The following is a 23,520-nucleotide window of genomic DNA, read 5'->3' on the forward strand; positions in this document are numbered from 1 at the left end:
AATTATTCCTCCTGTATGGCAATAGGAATAGCACTTAGACTTATATATCACTTCACAGTCAGCATATTGCCCCAACAAATTGGATCCTAATTTCACTCAGGATGGAATACTGAGTCAACCTTGAGCTGGTGAGAATCGAACTGCCAAATTACAGGCAGCTGACAGTCAGCAGAAGTAGCTTGCAGTACTGCATTCTAACCACTGCTCCACCATAGCTCTCAACGGAAAAACTACTGATATTTTTTCCTAATGACTAATGGGAATTTTGTGAGTTCCTAACTTCCGGTACTAATTAAGAATATTTTTCTTTGATTTTTATCTATGCACACCTTGATACTAGAAAAATGTTATCAAAAATTAATAAGATAGAGATATCATGAAGGAAAACAGTAATAACTATAGGTTAAGGGAAGAGGAATAGCTAAATAACACATCTCAAAACTGCTCTCAGAAAAAACAGGCAGCCTTGGCCATAAAAATTAGAATCAAGATAAATAACTGCTATAGATTTCTGGCCATGAAAATAATTATTGGTCTGTCTTGAGAGTTAAAAGTGAAATGAAAAACTGATGTTAATGGACAAAATCTGCTACATCAAATCGTATTATGCTATTGTTACCAAATTCACTCATATTCTTTGAATTCCTGTCCAATGCTTTTATTTATTTAATTAAATGTTTCAAATACATAAAACAGCACTGATATTTTTAAAGGGAAACATTATCACCTCACATGTTCAATAATTCAGGAAGATGTGTAAGATAACGTAAAAGTTCCCTTCTCTAAGGAAAAGAGTTATTTATATTATTTACAATAAATTTCCTTAAGTGTACCTATTCTGGTACTCTTGAGTAATAGGGTAATAACAAATTAGTTGCATTTCCTTAATAGGCCTTTATTATACACTAGAGGAAGAATTGTGTGTGCTCTATCTTAGTGTACTATTCATGTAGGATAAATCTATCGGTGGCTATTATGTATACTAATCTATCCAATTCATTTTCAGACAAAGCATGTCTTATATAGTGCCCTGAATACCATAACATCATAACTCACTTCCGTACTGTTTTGTACTCATGGGCAGATATGCAATCCCTTCTTTTCATTTAGAGAATGCATATGTCGAAAGCAAAGACTATATAATTCATTTTCCTTAACAATAGTGTATCCTGTTGCCAATGCATTTAGTGTTAGAGTGAAAGTTTCTGTTCATTAAATAGCTGCAATGTGTTTAGTGGAGTTTACCCTTGATTTCCCCCCAAAAAAATGCTGCTGACTTAATAGCATCTTTATAGCTTTGATTTTTTAAATTTTATTCAGCCTACTATTGTTTTCTTTTCTTTCTTTCTTGTAACCACACTTTATCTGATTTTATTTTCTCTTATCTTAATATTTTATGTTTATGATTTTAAACTCCCAACCTGCAATTTGAAAGCACCTGGCACTATGGGTAAGAGAGATATTGGGAACTATCCTTGGAACTTTGAAATTGGCTGAGGTAAAAAAAATAACTATAGATTAATGAGTTCTTTGCCTGAAATTTCTGCTGAGGTCTTAATAACCTGGAATCCAGGGAAGAGATTCAAAGTGTTCTACCAGCAATCAGAAGAAATACCAAATTCTCCTTTTAGTATTTATTGGATTTGTCAATCGCTTACAAGATACAGGTATAAGAATAAACATAGTTTTGAATACATGAGATAGATACTTATAAGAAAACTAAAAAGAAACAAAAGGATAGGGATGGTAGGCACGATTGGTGTGCTTATGCATGCCCCCTACAGGCCTCTTAGAAAGGGGGTGAGGTCAATAGTAGACAGTCTAAGGTTACAGTTTTTGGGGTTTGGGGAAGAAACCACAGAGTCAGGTAGAGTATTCCAAACATTGACCACTCTGTTGCTGAAGTCGTATTTTCTGCAGTCAAGTTTGGTGCGGTTAACCTTGAGTTTGTATCTATTGTGTGCTCTTGTATTGTTATGACTAAAGCTGAAGTATTCATTTGCAGGTAGGATATTGCAATGTATGATTTTATATACGATATTTAGATTGGACCTGAGGCGACGTAGTTCTAGATTTTCTAGGTCTAGAATTTCAAGTCTGGTGGCATAAGGTATTCTGCAACGAGTAGAGGAGTGGAGAACTCTTGTGAAATATATCTGGACTTTCTCAACTGTGTTAATATCAGATACATGATATGGGTTCCCGACTGATGAGCTATATTCAAGTATAGGTCTAGCAAATGTTTTGTATGCTCTAGTTAGTAGTGAGATATTACCAGAGAAGGAGCTATGTAGGATTAGATTAACAACTCTTAATGCCTTTTTGGCTATGTAGTTACAGTGGGCTCTAGCAGTTAGATCACTAGAGATGAGTACTCCAAGGTCCTTGGCAGAGTTTGGATCCTCAACAAGGTCTTGACTATTTAGCTTGTATTTTATTTTCTGATTTTTTTTGCCAATATGTAAGACAGAGCATTTATTTGTTGAGATTTGAAGTTGCCTTGTTTGACCATTCTGATACATAGTCAAGATCTTTTTGGAGGGTATTGTCTGTGGTGTTGAATAGCTTTACTTCATCAGTGAAGAGAATGCAGTTGCTCTTAATATGATCACAGAGGTCATTTATGTAGAGTATGAAGAAAATTGGTCCTAAAACACTGCCTTGGGGGACACCACTATTGACAGGTACAGAATTTGATAGGACGCTCCCAATTTTGACCATTTGTTGTCTGCTTGACAGGAATGCTTCTATCCAATTTAGGTGTCCAGAGATACTATAAGATTTTAGTTTTAGGAGTAGTTTGTCATGTACCACTGAATCAAAGGCTTTACAGACGTCTATGTAGATTGCATCTATTGCTTTGCCCTTGTTAGGGATAACATTGTTTACCCTAACTGGTTTGGGTAAAAATAATAAATATGGTATCATGGTTTGTTAGTTAAAGTGTGTGTAACTTTAACAGCAAGAATGTAATTAAGGGTATGGTTGTAAAAGCACTATATAAGAAGTGAGGCAATTACAGCTCTCTCTCTCTGGCTTACTGATCCCTAATTACTTGATGGACTGATGACTGCGTTCTTGCTGGAAAGGGGAGAGAAGAAGGAGTGTTGATTTTTCTCAACAGAGAGAAAATAAAGATTGGACAGATTTATTGTAAGTGAACTGACATTGGCTATTCAACACGGATTTTGCAAATAGAGTATCCCCGACAAGACTTGACTGAAATTGATATATGACTAATGGACCGTTTATATGACTATGCTATAATTCTTAAATGGAATAAACAATATTTTTGATAGCACAAGTGTATCTGTATTTTTACTGCGTGTTAACTAGAAAACTTATCTCACACATTTACCTGTCTTCCTATCTGACTTCACTGCACGTTCTGTTTAGTTTGTTTTCCTTAACACCCATTGGGGAATCCAGGCTTAACACTGGTTATGGGCCCAGAGAGACTGCAAAGTCAGTTTAACTAGGATAAAAAAACAGGTTTATGTAAAAAGTGAGATTTTGTGTTGTTACACGTTACAGTAAACAGACAGCTGTGTTTTATCAATTATAGTTTTATATCCATATAGTGAAACATGGCACAAGTCAGTCTACAAAGTTTGTCCCTTATATCCAAGCTGGATGGAACAAACTATGTTTCATGGTCTATGAAATGTAGTCTACTTCTACGAAGAGAAGGTCTATGGAACATAATTGAAAATCCACCTAACGTAGAAGAATGGGATCCTGAAGATGAGGAAGATAATAAAAAGATAGAAGAATTTAAACAGAAAAATGAACAAGCTCTTTGCATCATAGGACTAACATTAACTGATCAGCAACTTGTTCATATACACGGAGAGCAAACCGCAGTTGGGTGTTGGCAAAAACTAAAGAGGATTTATGTCCGAGATAACATTGGTGCTCACATAAATCTAACACGGAAGCTTTTCTGGACGTATCTCCAAAAGAATGGTGATATGCTGAGTCATTTGAATACTATGAAAAGCATTTTTCAAGAACTTCATGAGAAGGAGTTAATTTTCTCTGAACTACACCAGGTCTACATAATTCTATCTTCATTAGATGAAAGTTTTGATGACTACGTAACTTCCCTTGAAATATTGCCTAAAGAAAGCCTAACTTTAACTGATATCACTGGCAGATTGATTGAAGAGACCAGAAGAAGGCTTGAAAGAGATCAGTTAAGGAGGGAGCAACCTCAAAAGGAAAATAATGTATCTCCTACTGCATACGCAATTAAAAAGTATTTTAATTGTGGAGGGAGAGGACATTTTGCAAGATTTTGTAAGAAACCAAAGCGCCAGAATGCAAGCCAGAATGCTGTAAGCCATCAAAGAAGAAATAAGAATTATGAGTTAGCAATGTATAGTAATGAAGTTGTAAAAAATAATTTATGGGTGGTTGACAGTGGTGCGTCCCACTGTATTACAAATGATAACAAAAAATTTGTAAAAATGTCCATGAGTTCACAGCATATCTCATTGGCAAACGGATGGAAAATGAAGGCAAAAGGTGAAGGTATTGCTCATTGTTCTAGTATAAAGGAGAACATAAAAATGTTATATGTACCTCAACTTAAATTTAATTTGCTTTCAGTTAGAATGTTGGTTAGATTAGGATACATAGTTACCTTTAAGGGAGATACTTGTTTAATAGAAAAAGAAGGTAAGAAAATTACTGCATCTTTAAGAGGTGAATTGTATGTGTTAAATGATAATGGTTTAGAGGTGGCTAACACAGTTTATGATAATAAGAAACCTCATAATGAATGTATTCACTTGTTACACCGACGGCTAGGTCATTTAAATTTTAACATGATTAAGAGAACTGTTCAGCTATCTAAAGGAATAAGTTTGAAACCTTGTAATAAGTATTTGCAATGTTCTGCTTGTAATCAAAACAAAAGCAAAGTTATACCGGCAAATAGAGTTGATGGATTTACTACCAAAGAGCCTTTAGAGGTAGTATTTGCCAATATAATAGGTCCTAAAAAGCCAAGTGTAGGTGGTGCTAGATACATATTAAGCATAATGGACCACTATTCTAGGTATGGTTTCTGTTTTCTAATGAAGAGAAAAACTGAAACGTATACAAATTTCTTTAATTGGTTAAAATTTGCAGAGAGAAAAACTAAAAAGAAACTAGTAACTCTTATAACAGATAATGGTGCGGAATTTACAAATAATAAATTCCAGAATAGACTTAAAATGGCAGGTATTCAACATAAAAAGTCTGCACCATATAGGCCTCAACATAATGCATTTATAGAGAGACGAGGCCAAACACTGCAATCAATGGGAAGGATAATGTTATCTGATTCTGGATTACCTGACAATTTGTGGGGAGAAGCTATAATGTGTGGGAATCACATATTAAACAATGTTGTTAATTCAACAACAGGTGAATTACCATTCACTCTGTGGCATGGTAGGAAACCTGATTTGAGTTATATTCACACATTTGGTGCACCAGCATGGGTGCATATCCCTACACAACTCAGGCACAAAGGACAACATAGAGCTAAAAGATTAATTTTTGTTGGATATCAAGCAAACCATAGATCTTATAGATTCTGGGAACCAGGTACATCTAGAGTATACTGCAGTGCTAGTGCACAATTCCTAGAACATATAGGATGGAATAGATTAGAGCAGGATTCAGATAATGATGTTATTATAGAAACCTACAAGAGGCAGAAAGAAAAGACTAGTTATAAGAAAAGTCCAATTAAAGAAGAAATCCATGAAGAGTAAATAGAATCAGATCAAGAGGAAATAAATGATCAAGAAGAGATAGATAGTCAAGAACAGGAAATAAAGGAAAGTCCACCTGTAAGTCCTGTTATACCTAGACGCACAACGCGTATAACCAAACCACCTGATAGATATCAGGCAAGTATTGTTTGACAAGTAAATAAAGTTCCTATTAGCATAGATGAACTTAAGATGTATCCTGCTAAGGATCAGGTGAATTGGCAAAAAGCAATGGAAAAAGAGTTAAATTCATTAAAGGAAATGAAGGTTTGTGAAGAAACCAAATTACCTCCAGGAGAAAAATCCATTGGGTGCAAATGGATATTTAAAGTAAAGACTGGAAATAATGGGCAAGTAACTTATAAGGCTAGGTTAGTAGCACAAGGATTTAATCAAAATGTATTTGACTATGATGAGGTATTTGCACCAAATCTTAAGGCTACAACTTTAAGAGCCGCTTTAGTTTGGGCAGCTGAGAATAATTATATAGTTAACCATTTAGACGTAGAAACTGCATATCTACATGCACCATTGCAGCATACAATATATTTGAAAAAACCAGTTGGTATAAATGATAATAAAGTAAATAGCAATGATTGTTGGAAACTCAAGAAGAGTTTATATGGATTAAAACAATCTGGCTATGAATGGAACCAATATATTGTGAAAGAATTAAACAATATAGGGTTTAAATCTGGTTTAGCAGATCCATGTATGTTTAAAAGAGAAAATAATGGAACAGTGTCATTATTGTTATTATTTACAGATGATATTGCTTTGATTACTAAGACCAATAATGAAGCTACTGAGATTATTTCATTATTAGCCAAAAGAATAAAATTAAAGCATTTAGGTGAAATTAAAAAGTATCTAGGATTGACAATAAACAAAACCACAAAAGGATTTAAGATATCTCAAGAGGATAAAATTTGCCAATTAATTAAATTGTATAAAATGGAACTTTGTAAGCCTGCAAAGACTCCAATGAGTCAGGAAATTTGCAAAAGTGATGCTCAAAGTCCCAAATTTGATAAGACCATATATCAATCTTTGATTGGTAGCTTATCATATATAAGCAATTGGTCTAGGCCAGATATAGCTTATAGTGTTAATCAGCTGGCACAATTTAATAATGATCCACATCAATGTCATTGGCAAGCATTAAAGAGAATTTTAAGATATCTTAAAGGAACAATGCATCATGCATTGTATCTAGAGCCAAAAGGTGATTTGAATCTTAGTGCCTATGCAGATGCAAGTTTTGCAACTGGCATAAACACTAGAAAATCAACATCTGGGATGGCTATATTATTTGGTAAGACACTAATAGGGTGGAGGTCAATCAGGCAACAGCATATTAGCTTGTCAACGATGGAAGCAGAATTTTCATGTCTGTCATTACTATGCACTGACTTAATTCTGTACAAACAGTTATTATTAGACATGGGTATAACTGTTAAATATTATATTATTGTGTACGAGGACAACCAGGCAGCCATATAGTTAGCTACTAATATTGCTGTAAAGACTAGATCAAAGCATACTGATTTAAGATACTTAAATGTTAGAGAATCTGTAAAAAATGGTCTAATTAAGCTTGAGTACTGCATGACGGAAGAAAATATTGCAGACCAGTTTACAAAAGCACAAGGTGTTGTAAAATTTAAAGAGAGTTGTGACAATTATGATTTAAAGGTGTAAATGGTTATATTATTGTAATATTATTATTATTACCCAAAAGGGGAGAATGTTAGGGATAACATTGTTTACCCTAACTGGTTTGGGTAAAAATAATAAATATGGTATCATGGTTTGTTAGTTAAAGTGTGTGTAACTTTAACAGCAAGAATGTAATTAAGGGTGTGGTTGTAAAAGCACTATATAAGAAGCGAGGCAATTACAGCTCTCTCTCTCTGGCTTACTGATCCCTAATTACTTGATGGATTGATGACTGCGTTCTTGCTGGAAAGGGGAGAGAAGAAGGAGTGTTGATTTTTCTCAACGGAGAGAAAATAAAGATTGGACAGATTTATTGTAAGTGAACTGACATTGGCTATTCAACACGGATTTTGCAAATAGAGTATCCCCGACAAGACTTGACTGAAATTGATATATGACTAATGGACCGTTTATATGACTATGCTATAATTCTTAAATGGAATAAACAATATTTTTGATAGCACAAGCGTATCTGTATTTTTACTGCGTGTTAACTAGAAAACTTACCTCACACATTTACCTGTCTTCCTATCTGACTTCGCTGCATGTTCTGTTTAGTTTGTTTTCCTTAACACCCATTGGGGAATCCAGGCTTAACAGCCCTGATCGAGTTGTGTAGTCCATATATTTTTGCAGTATAAGAGTTGCAGATTACAGGATGGTTTTTTTTCTGAAACTCTAATAATTGTTTATTAGAGGGTAGGTTGTTTGTCTCTAAGTGGAGGATAATGGATTGGTTAATAATTGATTCCATGACTTTACAGGTGACACAGCATAAAGAGATTGGTCTGTAATTTTCAACAAGGCTGGGATCTCTCTTTTTGAAATGGGGATGACTGTGGCTTGTGACCATAGGTTTGGCAAGGAGCTGGTCCTGAAAGATTTTTCAAAGATTATGCTGAGAGGTTCAGCTATGGCAGTGGATAGCTTTTTTAAGAAGTAGGCACATATTCCGTCCTTTCCAATAGATAGAGATGGTTTTAAATTGTGTCGTGCTTTTTCAACATTGTCTTCTGTAAAATCGATATGTATTAGATCATCGTAGTTGTCTGTGGTTCAACTAGGAAAGGCAGTAGGGCATGATCCATTGCTGTTTACAAATACTGAGCCAAAGAATGTGTTAAAGACGTTGGCTTTAATGGTGTCATCGTTGTAGTCTTTACTATTAGGTCCTTTCAGGGGTGGGATGGACCTTGAGTCTTTTAGTTTGTTGTATACAAAATTGTAGAATGCGCAGGAGGAATTGGTGTATAGAAGGTTTTCTTCTTGTTTAATGTGATAATTGGTGCATTCAGTCTTTATCTGGTGGCATAGATTTTTGTATTGGCTTTTGAAGTTGGCAATGTGACCAGATTTGTTTTTTCACCAAAGTGATCTCTTTTTGGATTGAAGCTTCCTTATTGTTATGGGTAATCTGTTTTTCCTGGTTTTGGGAGTTGTTATTGGTACATATAGTTTGATGGCTCTTTTGATTTCTAGTAAGAATATGTTGTAATGGTCTTCAACAGTATTGCATCCAGTGAATAGAAATTGCCAATCAAGGGAAGAGAGATCATTGATTATAAGATCATAGTTGCCTTTTTTGAAGTTATAATTGGGGATTTTGTCATTGTGATTATTTTTGTGTGGACATATGTTGAGACAAAAGTCAATCATGTTGTGGTCACTGTTTGAAAAGGGTTCTTTAATTTGTATTCATACATTGAATTCAAACTATTGCAGAAGATGAGATCCTTGTCCTATAGAAGATGATAGACTTCTGTGGAATGATGATTTTCAAGAAAATATTGCCTCTGGTGGGTGCACCATCCATTCTGAAGTATTTGTGCTTATGCTTCTAATGATGTTACGGCTGAAAAACTAAATAATTTGAGGTTTTTTGGCAACAGTTTTCAAACGTTTTGCCTCTTAACTGCTCATATTGTAATAGCCTTGTTTGCACAATTAACAACTAAATATGTTAAAAAAATGATGATCTGAAGAAAACTTTTGACCCACAAAATTCTCTTCAAAAATACAGAAAGCAAATTACTTTCAACAAGCTTCTATGTTAAATACCGCATTAAGTAATAAGCAACCTATAAATAAAAAAGTTCTTTTAAGCCTAAATAATAAAAAGGATTCTGCCCTAATATATTAACACAAACTATTTGTTCTGTCTTTTCTTAATACCAGTATTAAGAAACTATTGGTATTAAGTATTAAGTTGGATAATGGACTTCCAGAGTATCAGTTTGTTTGTACCCAAGGCAGCTACCTCATTGCCAGTCTCATGCCATTGACTTTGTACATATTAATTGGCTCCCCATTACAATTGGCCAAAAATGATTCATTTATTCTTCAACAATCCAGCAATACCATTAAAGCTTTTTTTTAAATGACCTTTTTGGGGACTATTGCAATTATCATTTTAAGGTTTTTATGGTTCAAACTGGGAAACCTTTTCTAAATAATTCTCACACATTTCAAAACTAGCTCACACATTTCAAAATTCTGTTTCTATCTCAGAGAGCTGCCATATTTCTTCTACCTTATCTTTGTCTTGAAAACAGACAAATAAAGTATTGCTTGGTCCTTTTGAAAGTGAACTACTAATGCTTATAGCATGAATTCAACCATTAATTCAAATAAACCCTTGGACCTTCTACCAAAGTCTGGCACTTCTCTTTCATGTACTGTATTTTTGTCAGAAACAATTTCAGTTTTGAACAGACTGATACTAGTCATAGCTCTCAAACCAACCAGATTCCTTGAAAAACATCCACCACCCAATCTTTTCCAATGACTTCAATCTCTCTTATCTCTGATTTCAAACATACAATATAATCTGAACAAAACCAGTTTTCCTCCTTCCCAGGGACCTATTTAATTTCCTTTTCACCATGTTTCTTTTGACCATTTTGCATCTTCAGTTAAAGTGACCCATGCTGCTGCAAATTTTATGCATGCATACATACATACATACATACATACATACATACACACACACACACATACATACATACATACATACATAGTTTGTGTGTGTTGCTCTGTGTGTGTGTGTGTGTGTGTGTGTGTGTGTGTAGAATACATGCTTGTGTGTGTGTATTTTACATGTATATGTATGTGTGTATGTCTATAGAGATTCTCAGTCATCCAGTCGTGGTTGTCCCAAAGGTGCTTTTTCAAGAGGTAACTGGACTTTCTTATACATACATACATACACACACACACACACATATACATGCATACTTACTTACTTATTTCAGAGGATAAAATCTAGAAAGCATAGGTGAATAATATCTTTATTAGGCCAATGTCAAAATTCATAAAATAATGTGTAACTTGTTATTGAAAATACTTAAAATCCATTTAGTACAAGTAAAGCTACTAGTAACCTTAGGGAGAAAAATCAGGAAAAAAATATCCTTTTTATAGTGCATCCCTGCTGGCAAAAATAATTTGCTAAAGTGCAGTGTTTGCAAGTTAAGAGACGATGAATTTGTCTCATTCAAATGCATTGTGTATTTTGCTCCCTTTCATATATCACAAAGGACACATTTTCTCAACACTTTTACTTTTTGAACATTTGGCAACTTCATAGATAATTTATCCTAGCAGGAAATTTGTTAGAGGCATTAGTACATTAACTTTACCTGTGCTGGAAAGTTTTGAATAGTAAATAAACTATGAAAATAAGGAATGCGTTTTTATATTTTTATGTTTATCAAAAATGATTCCATTCAATTTCATTTCATTTTATTTTTTTTAAAGCATTTAGACAGAAGGAGTAGTTTCCTCTAAGTATCATTCTGGAACTTTAAAAATGGTTTATAATCATTATACAATCATATTATACAAACAATTCAATTAAAGTATACATTTGAGATTTAGTAATCTAATGATCATAAAAGCATGTATAGTTTTCCATTTCATTATCATGCTCTATATCTTATTTCACCACTGCTTCATTGATTGAAAAGTTATACAGGTAGTCCTCAATTTATGATCGTAATGGAGCCTGCCCATTACGGTTGTAAGTTGTGATAGTTATAAAGCAGCTCATCACATGATTGACCCAATTTTAAGACCTTTTTTATGGTGGTCTTTAAGCGAAACATGAAATGAACTCCTGATTGTTAAGCAAACCCATTGTTTTCTACAGGGTTTGTGTGCTAAAAACCCAAAATGAACATCAATTTTGGGGAAAAAAATCATAAATTGTACAATTGTGACCACGGGATGCTGCAACGGCATAAATGTGGAACTATTGCCACATTTGAAATGTGGTCATGTGACTGTATAGGCTGCCCATGGAACTTTGGAACAAGGTTGTAAGTACCTTTTGGGAGAGTCTGTTGTAAATTTGAATGATTGCTAAGGCACCAATCATCAGTCAATTATATGAGAACACTTAGCGTTATGGAAGGAAGCAAAATCAGTCTTTGGATATTAAAATCTTGGCATGTAGAATTTGTAAAGATGCTAGGAACTTAACATTCACTTTATATTACACAGCTTTTACACACCTAACAAGATTTATAATGTTAATGTAAATGTATTATTATTCCTAGTTAATGAATAAATGAATAAATAAATTTCAACTGGAGGCATCACTCGCAAAGCTAGGTTGAAACAAAGTGAGTAGAAAGGTAAAAATAATTATTTGGCCTGTTATAATCCTAATTCAAATTCAACTTCCCTTATAATATAGATTTCAGTCCTACTGAAGGAAACAATTGTACTGAGAGAATTCTCCACTATTTTGTGCATCTGTCAACCATCCCATATAAGTAAAGCAAGACAGATTTTAAAATAGCTTGATACAAGCTTTTGCATGTACAATTGAGTTTTGAATATATGTTGAATGCTTCTGTAGCGGAGATAAATTCCTTATGTACCAAATCACACTTGGTATATAAATAAATAAATAAATGTCAATAAATAAATTTATAAATAAATAAATAAATTTCAATTCAGTTCAATTCAATTCAATTCAATTCAAACTCCCCCTTCCCCAAAAAAGCAATCTTTGAGACATTCTATAACATAAGTTTTGCATCAAAGGTTATCTCCATGTGGTGAAAATAGTCCTGTTTCAAATCTTGATATGAAGCTACCAGGTATGATCAATAGTACTAAGGTAAATGGGTATCTATATTGACTTGGTCTATCTTGGACTGTGCTGCTATGTTTAAGTCAGAAGAATGGAGTTGTTTGCTCTGAGAATAGAGTCTCAGTATATATCAACCATCTCAAACTGTCATAGAACAGTTTTTATGATAATATTGATTATCAATGTCATGGGTTCTATGACAAATTTTTTTCCTGTAGGAGTTCTGAGAAAATTCATCATCCAAATCTGTTAAGAAAAAGCAGTAATTAGTAAAAGTATATATATGAATGTAGATGCAGTTAAAATTATATAAAATAATAAAATGCTAATTTTACTTTGTGTGCAAGGAAAATAGTTGGTAAAGAACATAGAATCTATATTCTAAATACTTTTATTGCTCTTTCTCCATACAAACTTCACATTCTGTGCTGCAAAACACTGATTTGTTACTCTGATGAATTGTAGCACACTCATTTATTACTTATAGGCAAGGTTTCTGTTTTGACACAAATTTTTTGAATGTATTTATGTTGAGCTATTTTATTTTTGCCCTCAGCAGGAAAGTTATTGGCAGGAGTTCATTACACCCATGTGGAGAGAGGGACAGCATTGTGAAATTATAACCATTCTTACAACCAAGGGTCAAAAGCTTGCAGTGACATAGCCAATTCCTCTGATCTTTTGGAATTTAAAGTTAAGTAAGATTCTACAAGTATTATGAAAAGAAAAAAATACTATTGTGAGAACATATTTCTTAGGATACTGTTACAACTGTATTTTTGAAAATACAAGAAGTACAGTTTATGATCAGGTCAATTGTTTGCTTAGGTCAATAGTTTGCTTAGGTCAATGTTATAAAAATTCCCTATTACCACAGTTCTAATTTGCATCTAGTTAACATTTAGTAGAGACTAAGCAGGAACAATAAAATTCATTGTGAATATTTGTTAAATGTGGAAACCATTGTTGATGCCCAAAGAAATTACAGATAATTGCTTACAAAACTAGGAATGCAAGAAACTATGTTGGTTTTGATTTTCAAAATGAAATCTTTATATTTGTATTGCTAGTGAACTTGTCCCAAATATAGTAACTATTTTCTCAAAACATGTGAGATATTGATGTAGAAAAGTAATAGGGTAATGAATAGTATTCTGTTGTACACGTCTTATGAAATTAGATCAAATGCAGAGAATATGAAACAAGTGAAAATAGATCAGATATGGTCTATAAACAACTAGACTGTATTTTTTTATTGGAAATATATAGTTATCCAAATTTTATTTGAAATAATTAGCTATATTTTTATAGAAATAAATCAAGGGCTCATTTTTGCTACATAAGCCTATGGTTGATAATAAGAATATAAACAAGTTGATTCATGGACCATTCAATAGACACCAAGAATGTTGGCACGTATAATCAGTAAAGGAAAATGGATATATTGTCTACTTGATATACATAGAATGAACATTAGCTAGAATTAGAATATAAATCATGAGAAACTAAATGAAAGTTAAAGAATTTTTATCAATTTTTTGTAGAAGAGCAGGCAGAAATGAGGAGCAAAGCATTTCATTGTTAGAGTTACTATATTCTCATGAGCACTGTAGGTCCAACCCTCCTGAATCCTGTTGAAACTTATCTAGCTCCAATTAATGTTGAACTTTAGTTAATCAGATTCTTGTGTATAGGCTTGAATAAGTCTTCTATGCTGCAGTTTTACAGATGGTCCTGATTCTTCACACCTCACATTTTTATAGATTCTACCGTGTTTCTCCAACAATATGGCCTCCACCAATAGGAAGCCCCACCATGTTTTATTGGCATAAAATCAAATTAAGCCCCTCCCCCCAAATTAAGCCCCATATTAAACATGCGAAATGGGGGGGAGAGCGGGGGGGGCTTGCCGTTAGTAAGTACTTTTGTTGCATGCCCGGATATGGTGCTGCCTGCGTTGGTGGGGCACTTCATATCGGGAGACCTTCCACCGTTGCTTCTCCATTCTCCCTTGCTGCCCCTTCTCTCTTGCTGCCACGGCGTTTGGCGCAGCCACGTGCGGCCAGTCAGGGCTCCTCCCTGCAACCGGAGCCCTGAGGAGACACTTGGCTTCAGGCGCTCCCGTCTTCCCTTTGCTTTGAAGGTAAGCGAATTATTTTACAAAGCCTCCCCTGCCCGAGAGGGCAGCCCAGCCACGATGGGGAGGCTAATCTCCCAGGGCCTCTTCCGTTCCTCCCCGACCTCCCTACGCTGCGTGCCTCTGACGCGCCGCTCCCTTCAGCCCAGCGAGCACTTCCACCTCAAAGAAAGGCCAGGCGGGCAGCGGGTCTGAGCCGCTCGCAGCGAAACAGCTACCACCCGTAGCCCGCGCGGGAGAACGAGCGAGTTAGCGCCCGCCAGCCCGGGTGAGATTTGGGAGCGAGGGGCAGGAGGAGGCACGCACACACCCGTGGCTCACTTTCCCAGCTTTGCCCAGCCCTTACGGCTCTGGCGCGGCCCTGGCAGGATGAGCAGAGGGTCCGGCGGGGAGGCGCTCGCTGCCTGCCAGGGCCGCGCCAGAGCCGTAAGGGCTGGGCAAAGCTGGGAAAGTGAGCCGCGGGTGTGTGCGTGCCTCCTCCTGCCCCTCGTTCCCAAATCTCGCCCGGGCTGGCGGGTGCTAACCTCGCTCGTTCTCCCCGCGTCGGGCTATGGGTGGTGGCTGTTTCCGTTGCGAGCGGCTCAGACCCGCTGCCCACCTGGCCTTTCTTTGAGGTGGAAGAGCTCGCTGGGCTGAAGGGAGCGGCGCGTCAGAGACGCGCAGCGTAGGGAGGTCGGGGAGGAACGGAAGAGGCCCCGGAGATTAGCCTCCCACGTGGTTGGGCTGCCCTCTCGGCAGGGAGGCTTTGTAAAATAATTCGCTTTACCTTCGAAAGCAAAGGGAAGACGGGAGCGCCTGAAGCCAAGTGTCTCCTCAGGGCCCGGTTGCAGGGAGGAGCCCTGACTGGCCGCACGTGGCTGCGCCAAACACCGTGGCAGCAAGGGAGAAGGGAAAGCAACGGTGGCCCAACCCGAAGGTCTCCCGAATATCCAAGCTGTCGCCGCCCGCCCACCCACCCGAGGATGCAAGGGGGGAGAATTAAGTCACCCCCCCGAAAAGACGTCCTAGCTGTTTTTTCGGGGGTCGAAAAAAAATAAGGCCCGGCCTTATTATGTGAGAAACATGGTAGTATTTAATTTTCTTCAGAAAACAAATGTTACTGTCCTGTATTTTGGCTTCAACTTCTTAGTTATGTTGGATGATTTTGTAAGCAAGTTACATAGTAGATATCATCTCAATCCACAATTTATTAGTCTACCATGCCTTGATCATAGAAGTTTTATTAGTCAAATCATATAAATGTTTCCAATATATTTGTATATAATAATAAGAGAATAATCAGATAACTAAATATAATTAGCTTTGTCCTACACACTTTCTTACTATAAATTCTTGTCTTATCAATTCTTTGCACTTGCTAAAAAAAGTTATGTTTTTCTGAGAAAAGTATAAAATTATAAAATGTTAACTGTTCTTAGCCATCTGGTTAAACTCAGTGCAAATATCCACCAAAAGATGCCTGGCAGGTGGTTATTAAGCAAGTCTGAACATTTCCAAAGAGGGAGATGTGTTACTGAACTCTAATGAGCTCTGAAACATTTTTCTTTAAGAATATAGGCCAGTAAAATTCCTTCATCCCAATGTAAGGATAAAGAGATTGGGATTAAGGAGCAAGCATTTATGTTTGATTCTTTCACCCTATCATATCAATAGGGAGGAAAATAGCTAGGTATTTAATCTCAGTTCATACTTTTGTGATTCTGATTGGAAAAAGGATTTTTAATATTCCTTCTAATTTGCAATGAGGCATACCTCTCCCTAAAATATGGTAAATAATTGCTGTACTTCTTAGAAGTAGTGGAATCCAAACCTGAAATAAGATGAGGTGACTAATTTTAAATGGTTAAACCTGCAGTATTTACCTAATAGTTTCTCTAGTGTGTGCCTTAGTTTGCTCAGATTATGTCAATAAGCAAACATCAATAAATCTAGCTTTCTGAATTAAACTACCTACATCATTCTGGTCCCTTACACCTGACACAGATCTCATTTCCTTTTACTAATCTGGCATTGTGTATAGTGAATTGGGAAATATCACATTTAGTTCCAGATGTGTGGCGTAATTTAAGCCAAATTTGGAGGCAGATATGTAAAATATATGCAAAACTAATCCTTTACTACAACAAAGATAATACACTATGTTTTAATACAAATATCCTATAATTTATGCATTTAAAATGAATAATGTATTATTACTTATATGTTTGTATTAGCCAGTGACAAGGAGAATGCTACCACAAGATTATATGGTACCCTCGGTCTCATTGACCAATAGTACCATCTCCCACTGATACAAAGATTTGGATTTGGATTTTTATAATAGCCTTTGTTTTGGGAAAGTGAACAGCATTAGTATCACCTAAGCTTTGGTATGCTAGATTAGTGCCTATTTGGCTAAAGCCAGACCAGGGTTAGGTTACTATTTAATGTTTTTTGAAGATCTTGTGTTCCTTTCCCCGTTTCTAAATTTTTGACAATATATTATCAAAGTATTATCAATAGATCATGTTCAAAATACAATTCATCATCCATTTTAGTGTTACCCCAGCTAGCCAGCCAGTCAAATACATCACCCAACCAGAAAGGAAAGGAAAAGTGGACCTGGGGTACTAATTATTAATCTGTGCTGGTCACTGATTCCTAGATAATACTCAAAGTCCTAAGTGAGGTATGAAACACAGATGGTACAATTAGATATAAGTGCTGTAACCCTAAATCTGTCTCAAGGCAAGAGTTCAAAAGATGAAAAACACTTCAAGTAGATGTCCTATTGTGATATCCCAAATATATTCACTTTAATTATCTGTGTATGCTGACAACATAGGGACTGTTCTCACAATAGACTGTCAACAATCCCTATCTGGTAATATACAGAACATGATCTTCTTGTCAGATAAGGTAAGATAGGTAGAAACAACTGATTTATTTGGTTATCATTTATTATAAGTCATTTGATTTTCGTTTGTATAAATGCAATAAGATATGCAGTTGTTTTACACAATTCATAAAACCAATTTATTCATAATGTGATACTTTTATCTGTTTGATTTGTATCTGCCTTAACATAATGGATGAACATTATGTTTGGCTTAGCATGATGTGCAATTCATGCTATTATTTAACGAACTATAGTTAAAACTGCAGAATTAATGTAATGTGAATATAGTCTTTTTAAAAAGAGCAGTGTAGACCAGAAGTGGTATTCAGCAGGTTCTGACCAGTTCTGGAGAACCAGTAGTGGAAATTTTGAGTAGTTCGGAGAACCGGTAGCGGAAATTTTGAGTAGTTTGGAATACTACCTCTGATTGGCCCCACCCCCATTTCTTCTCTGCCTCCCGAGTCCCAGCTGATTGGCTGGGTCTTCTTTGGTTGCCCTGCACAGGAGAACGGAGCTGGAAAGCAGGTTAGTAGGGTGGGGAGGGAATGGGAATTTTGCAGTATCCTTCCCCTGCCACGCCTACCAAACCACGGCACACGCACCAAGCCATGCCCACAAAACTGGTAGTAAAAATTTTTGAATGCCATCACTGGTGTAGAGGTACTTTGTTGCTATAGCTAGTCCATCCTTGTATTGTATCTACTGTTACAAAATATTCTATCTATTATTATTTATATCCGATCATTTATCTGAGGCTTCAAGTTGGCATGCATTGTGAGTTCACTGCATTTCATCCACAAAACAACAATTCTGTGAGCTCAAAGTCTAAGTACTCTATGATTGAGTGTGATTTTGAAAACAGATTCTTCCAGTACAGGTCTAGTACTTTAAACATTGAAGTACTATCATCATGTTTATGGGGGATAATATAGAGTACAGAAAATAGATTTTGATTTTTTTCATTCCCTTATTGAAGGACTGATTTATTACACAAACATATACATTTCCTTTTTTCAAAAAAGTGAGGATATTTGTTTCTAGATTTTTTATATTATTCTCTTATTTATATTTATGTCTTATTTCTATATATTATCTCTATTTACATGTCTTATTTCTAATCTACTGCTTATTTTGATGCTCAGTTTTTGCTGTTATTATGTTATTGCATTGAAGTTAGGTGCAAACTTTATTCTTTTGAGAAAACAGCATTCATTTTCTTCTCTGGTGTATTTTCTTAGGCTGGTAACCAATGCTGTGAACCTTTGTTTAGTAGACTCCAGGGTTTCAGATGGAATCAAACTCTTGTATTTTTTTCAGTAGACTATTTAATCTCCATACCCTTCTATAGTTCCACCAACTGATTTACTTTTCTACAAGTTTCATTGATATTAGTGTCCAACCTTGTTTTCTGAGAAGTAGTGATGGTGGTAGTGTGTACTGCTGTTCTTCTTCTTAATTGTATCTGAAATGGTATAGGGTTTCCTGCCGAAGCAGGGGGTTGGATTAGAAGACATCCAAGGTCCCTTCCAACTCTGTTATTCTAGTCCAGGGGTGTCAAACTCGCAGCCCATGAGCTGGATGCATCACATACTGGCCCACCCCGCCCAGTTTAGTGAATGGGGAAAAAGTCCTGATATGTCACATGATGCCACTGTGATGATGCGAGTTTGACATTCCTGTTATTCTATTCTATTCTATTCTATTCTATTCTATTCTATTCTATTCTATTCTATTCTATTCTATTCTATTCTATCCTATCCTATCCTATCCTATCCTATCCTATCCTATTTTATTCTATATAGCGAAGAATCTCCAGGATTATAGTGGATGTAGCATATATCAGTTGATGGAGTTATAGGGATTGTCATGAAGACTCTATTGGCATCTTTTAGCATACTACCATTGAGTCTTCGTAATTAGTCTCAAAGGTTGAATATTGCTAGTTATCTATGATCTTATATTTCATGTCAGTTGCTATGCTCTGCAATAGAGGGGTAGTAGTGAAATTCTAGTTTCAGGTATTGGATGCACATCCAGTTCAGGATATATAGTTTGTCTATCTCAAGTTGTGAAAGCTGTTTCCTTCTTATTATGTTGAAACACTGGATACCTATCTGTTTCTCGGCTAGAATGGATGAAGATCTTCTATTCATCCATAGTTTCCTTATATGTTCCATATATTTCCATTTATTAGGTATACTATTATAATATCGTTACATCAGTTCCAGGTTCTCTTGTCACATCTCATGTGATTTGTTCCAGTAGTCCACTTATTATGCAATTATACTGATTCCTCAATATGGCACAGACATTGTCAATCCAGGAAATATCCAAGCCAGCATCACTCTTAGTTCTTGTTACTCTCATATCTGAAGTAGGCTGGTACAATGTTTGGGGTCTTTGACCAAGGACTTCTAGGATAAGGTAGGTACCAGCTGGAATTCAAATACTGGTCTACATATTAAAAGAATTCCATTCATGCCTTGTGGGTTAACAATTTACTTGCAGGAAAACAAACAATAAGTTATTTTATCATAAATGTACTTGCCATTTCAGAAGATTAGAAAAGGAGTATATAAAAGTCAAATCCTTTTTTCACACACCACAGCATGTTTTAGGCAGAATCTTCAATAGTGCTCAACTAAGCCTAATCACTATCTTATTTTATGGCCTAAAGTTGGCAAAATAGGAGGATTTTCAAATTCTGGAGTTGAAAAGTTAACATTTTCTCTAGATTGTTTTGACAATATCAGAGATAAAATGGAAAGACAGGCCTACACAGCTTCACTTGGTCTTCATTCTTACAATTTTCCAATAACGCAATTGACAACATTTGAAATCTACCTAATGATTTCTCAAAATATATATATATTGTCAAATAGGCTTCTGCTTTCTTCCTAATCTCACAGTGCTTGAGAATTTCTTTGGAATTTCTATTTAGCTCATTACTGTTGGAAATAAAGTGGTACTATTTGTCTTGGTTTTTTTATTATTATATTTCTATCCCATTTTGAGACCACTCTAGCTGCATACAATGTCCAATCAGAAAATAGCCCCATGGGAGATATTTCTTTGTTATGTTTTGAAGTATGGGAAGCAAGGGAGACTGAAAGCAACATAGAGATAATTATAATGAACACTAGAATATTCATGCCTAATTCTATTGCCTCATAATTAAATAATAAAGGGAAAATATGTATAATTTTAATTCTTTTCAATTTTTTAAAAAATAAAACAATATTTCATCAGTTGAATGATATTAGAAAGATTAGGCATAAAAATATGCATAAAAATGTCTACATGGTACTAATGTGAATAGAGCTTGTTATGCCAAGCTTGTGATCAAATGCATTTGTCACACAGCCACCCAAACAGCAATTGTCATGAAGAATTTTTCAGCATTCAGTTTGTTGCAAGAGTTTAAAGATAAACTTTTAAAATATAATTATTTAATGTAACACGAGTCCTAACCCCAAATTGTAAATTAAGCTTAATTATTTCAATATGATTCAGAAAGTAGACGATGCTGTGATGCGTGTATGGTGACTCAGATGCAGTTAGCTGTGATTAGAGATTAATCAGATGGATATGTCTGATGCTGTGCATCACTCAAACATTTAATGTTCAAGTATCATTCTTCCACTAATGCACTGTGTGGAGTTCAGGCACGGTCAAAGGAAAACAATGATTCAAATGCTCTGGAAAAAAAAAAAAAAGACATCCACAGATGATTGAGAGCTGAAGGCTGAAAGAGAGTTTCAAAGCAAATATGACCCAGAACCTGAGCACCATGATTGCTTGGGGAATTTACTTTTGTAATTGATATTAAGGGAAATATGGCTTAATTGAGAAGGCTATTTCAAACATGATTCTTTTTTACTAGATTAAACATTGACTTTCTGGGTAACCTTCAACCTATTGCTTCTCTCTGTGTTTTATTTTCACAGGCCCCACTAACATGATGTTGATTAAACAAGCTGAGGGTTTTGAGCTTTTGAAGGGTTACTTTATTCTGATAATCACATAAAGGACCATTTTCTAATATTGCAAAAATCAGCAAGATTATGCATTTCTTCCTAAATTACAAGGCAACTTTGTAGTAGTGAAAGCTTTTGCTTGTTAAAAAACAAAAGAAATTTATTAACTTATCTTGTTATTTCATATCCTCTGCAATATGTTTTCTTCTTTTTCTTTGCCGTTGATGCAGAGAAGTTTCTTAACATAGAAATAATAGTTTATTAAGAAGAAGAATTAATTGTTACGTTGTTATTTTTTTCCATTTTTTTTATTCTAATATTTTCAAATAAGTAAACCAGATGGTAGAGGTATATTAAGCTTATTTATTATAATTTTCTTTTTAATAAGAAAACATTTAAAAAGAAACATGGCATAGGAACATTTTTTAAAAAAGTAATTGAACTGTAGCAAATAAAAAGATGGCAAAAATTAACAGTAATTAAAAATTATTTTAAGAGAACTGTTTCACTATATAGCAATGTCTTTTTGATATTTTCCTCTTTTTTTTGCCTTGGAAAAAGTCTCTTGCTTCTTAGGCTGCCTCCAGGCCTAGTTTTTATCTTAAAAAAAAAAAAAACAAGAGTCATATTTTATTTTTAATCAAGTCTTTTTAATGGAAAATATCAAAGATTTGGAAGTTTAGCTTTAAAATTTACAATTTTACTTTACAATTTAATGATAGCTATAGTTTGATGTGTCTTTTTCCTTAGTTGATGTTATTTTTAAAGTTTCTGGGAACTGAAGTGATATGATGATATTTAAAAGTATCAATTTTTTAATTTTTGGATTTTGATTTTGTTCTGACTTACATAAAAACGGAATACAATACTATTGTAGCTTTGTCAAGTTCATCAAAAATATGAAATGTAACAAAATGGTAATCAGATCCAATAACCAATACATGTAGTCTAAAGTTACATAATAATTTCCCCATAAAGATACTTTAATAAGATGTTTTTAGAATGTAAAAGCTGGCACAGCAAATAGTGTATAGAAATACTTTCTAGATATGTGTGTTTATTCAATTAACGTATAATGTATACTAATGTATTCAACAATGTGGGGAAATGTTATAAAGAATCTAATATTAATTACTTATTAGAGACTATTTTTAAAAATTGGAAGAGTTTGGTCAGCAAGCTGACTCTCTAAAAATCTAAGATGAAGTATGATATTTCATAGATAGATAAACTTTATTGTCATTTTTACTGTGGGAACACTAAAATTAAATTCTGTTGCCTGCTTTCAAAAGTGTACACATACATAACACACATATACACATCCCCCCCCCTCACACAACTGTCTATCTTTAATATATATGGGAAAGAGGAAGCTTAGATTTCACAGGGTTGATACTATATGGAACAAAACTATGACCGAATCTTGATGTTCTGCTTCAATTACCATGAAACCTCCTCTCAGAAGGTAATAAGGAAAACAGGTCATGAAAAGGATGTGTAGTGTTCCAGACAATACTGGTCAAGCATTGCTTATTGTTCTGGATAGATACATGGAAGTGAACTGCCAATAGCCTTCTCTGCCATTCTCATAACTCTCTGCACCACCTTCCCGTCTGAAGCAGAAATGCTTCCAAACCAGATCGTAATGCAATATGACAGGATGCTCTTGATCATCTTTCTATAAAAAGTGGCAAGGAAAAGGTGTATTTTTCTCATGTGATAAAAAAAATGCAGGCGCTACTGTGCCCACTTCACCAGTGTCTTGCTGTTAAGTGACCAAGTCAGGCTACCCATTAGCTGCACACCCAGAAATGTGTTGCTACTAACCACCTCCACAGGTAAATCAGTAACACTTAGAGATGTGTGCCTGTGGCTGCATTTCTGAAATCGACAATGATCTCTTTAGTTTTTCCAATGTTTATAACAAGGCTGTTACACCAGTT

This window comes from Notechis scutatus, chromosome 4 (genome assembly GCF_049901735.1).
Source record: "Notechis scutatus isolate UNSWTSFEM ecotype Mainland chromosome 4, rNotScu1.2, whole genome shotgun sequence".
Classification (NCBI taxonomy): Eukaryota; Metazoa; Chordata; class Lepidosauria; order Squamata; family Elapidae; genus Notechis; species Notechis scutatus.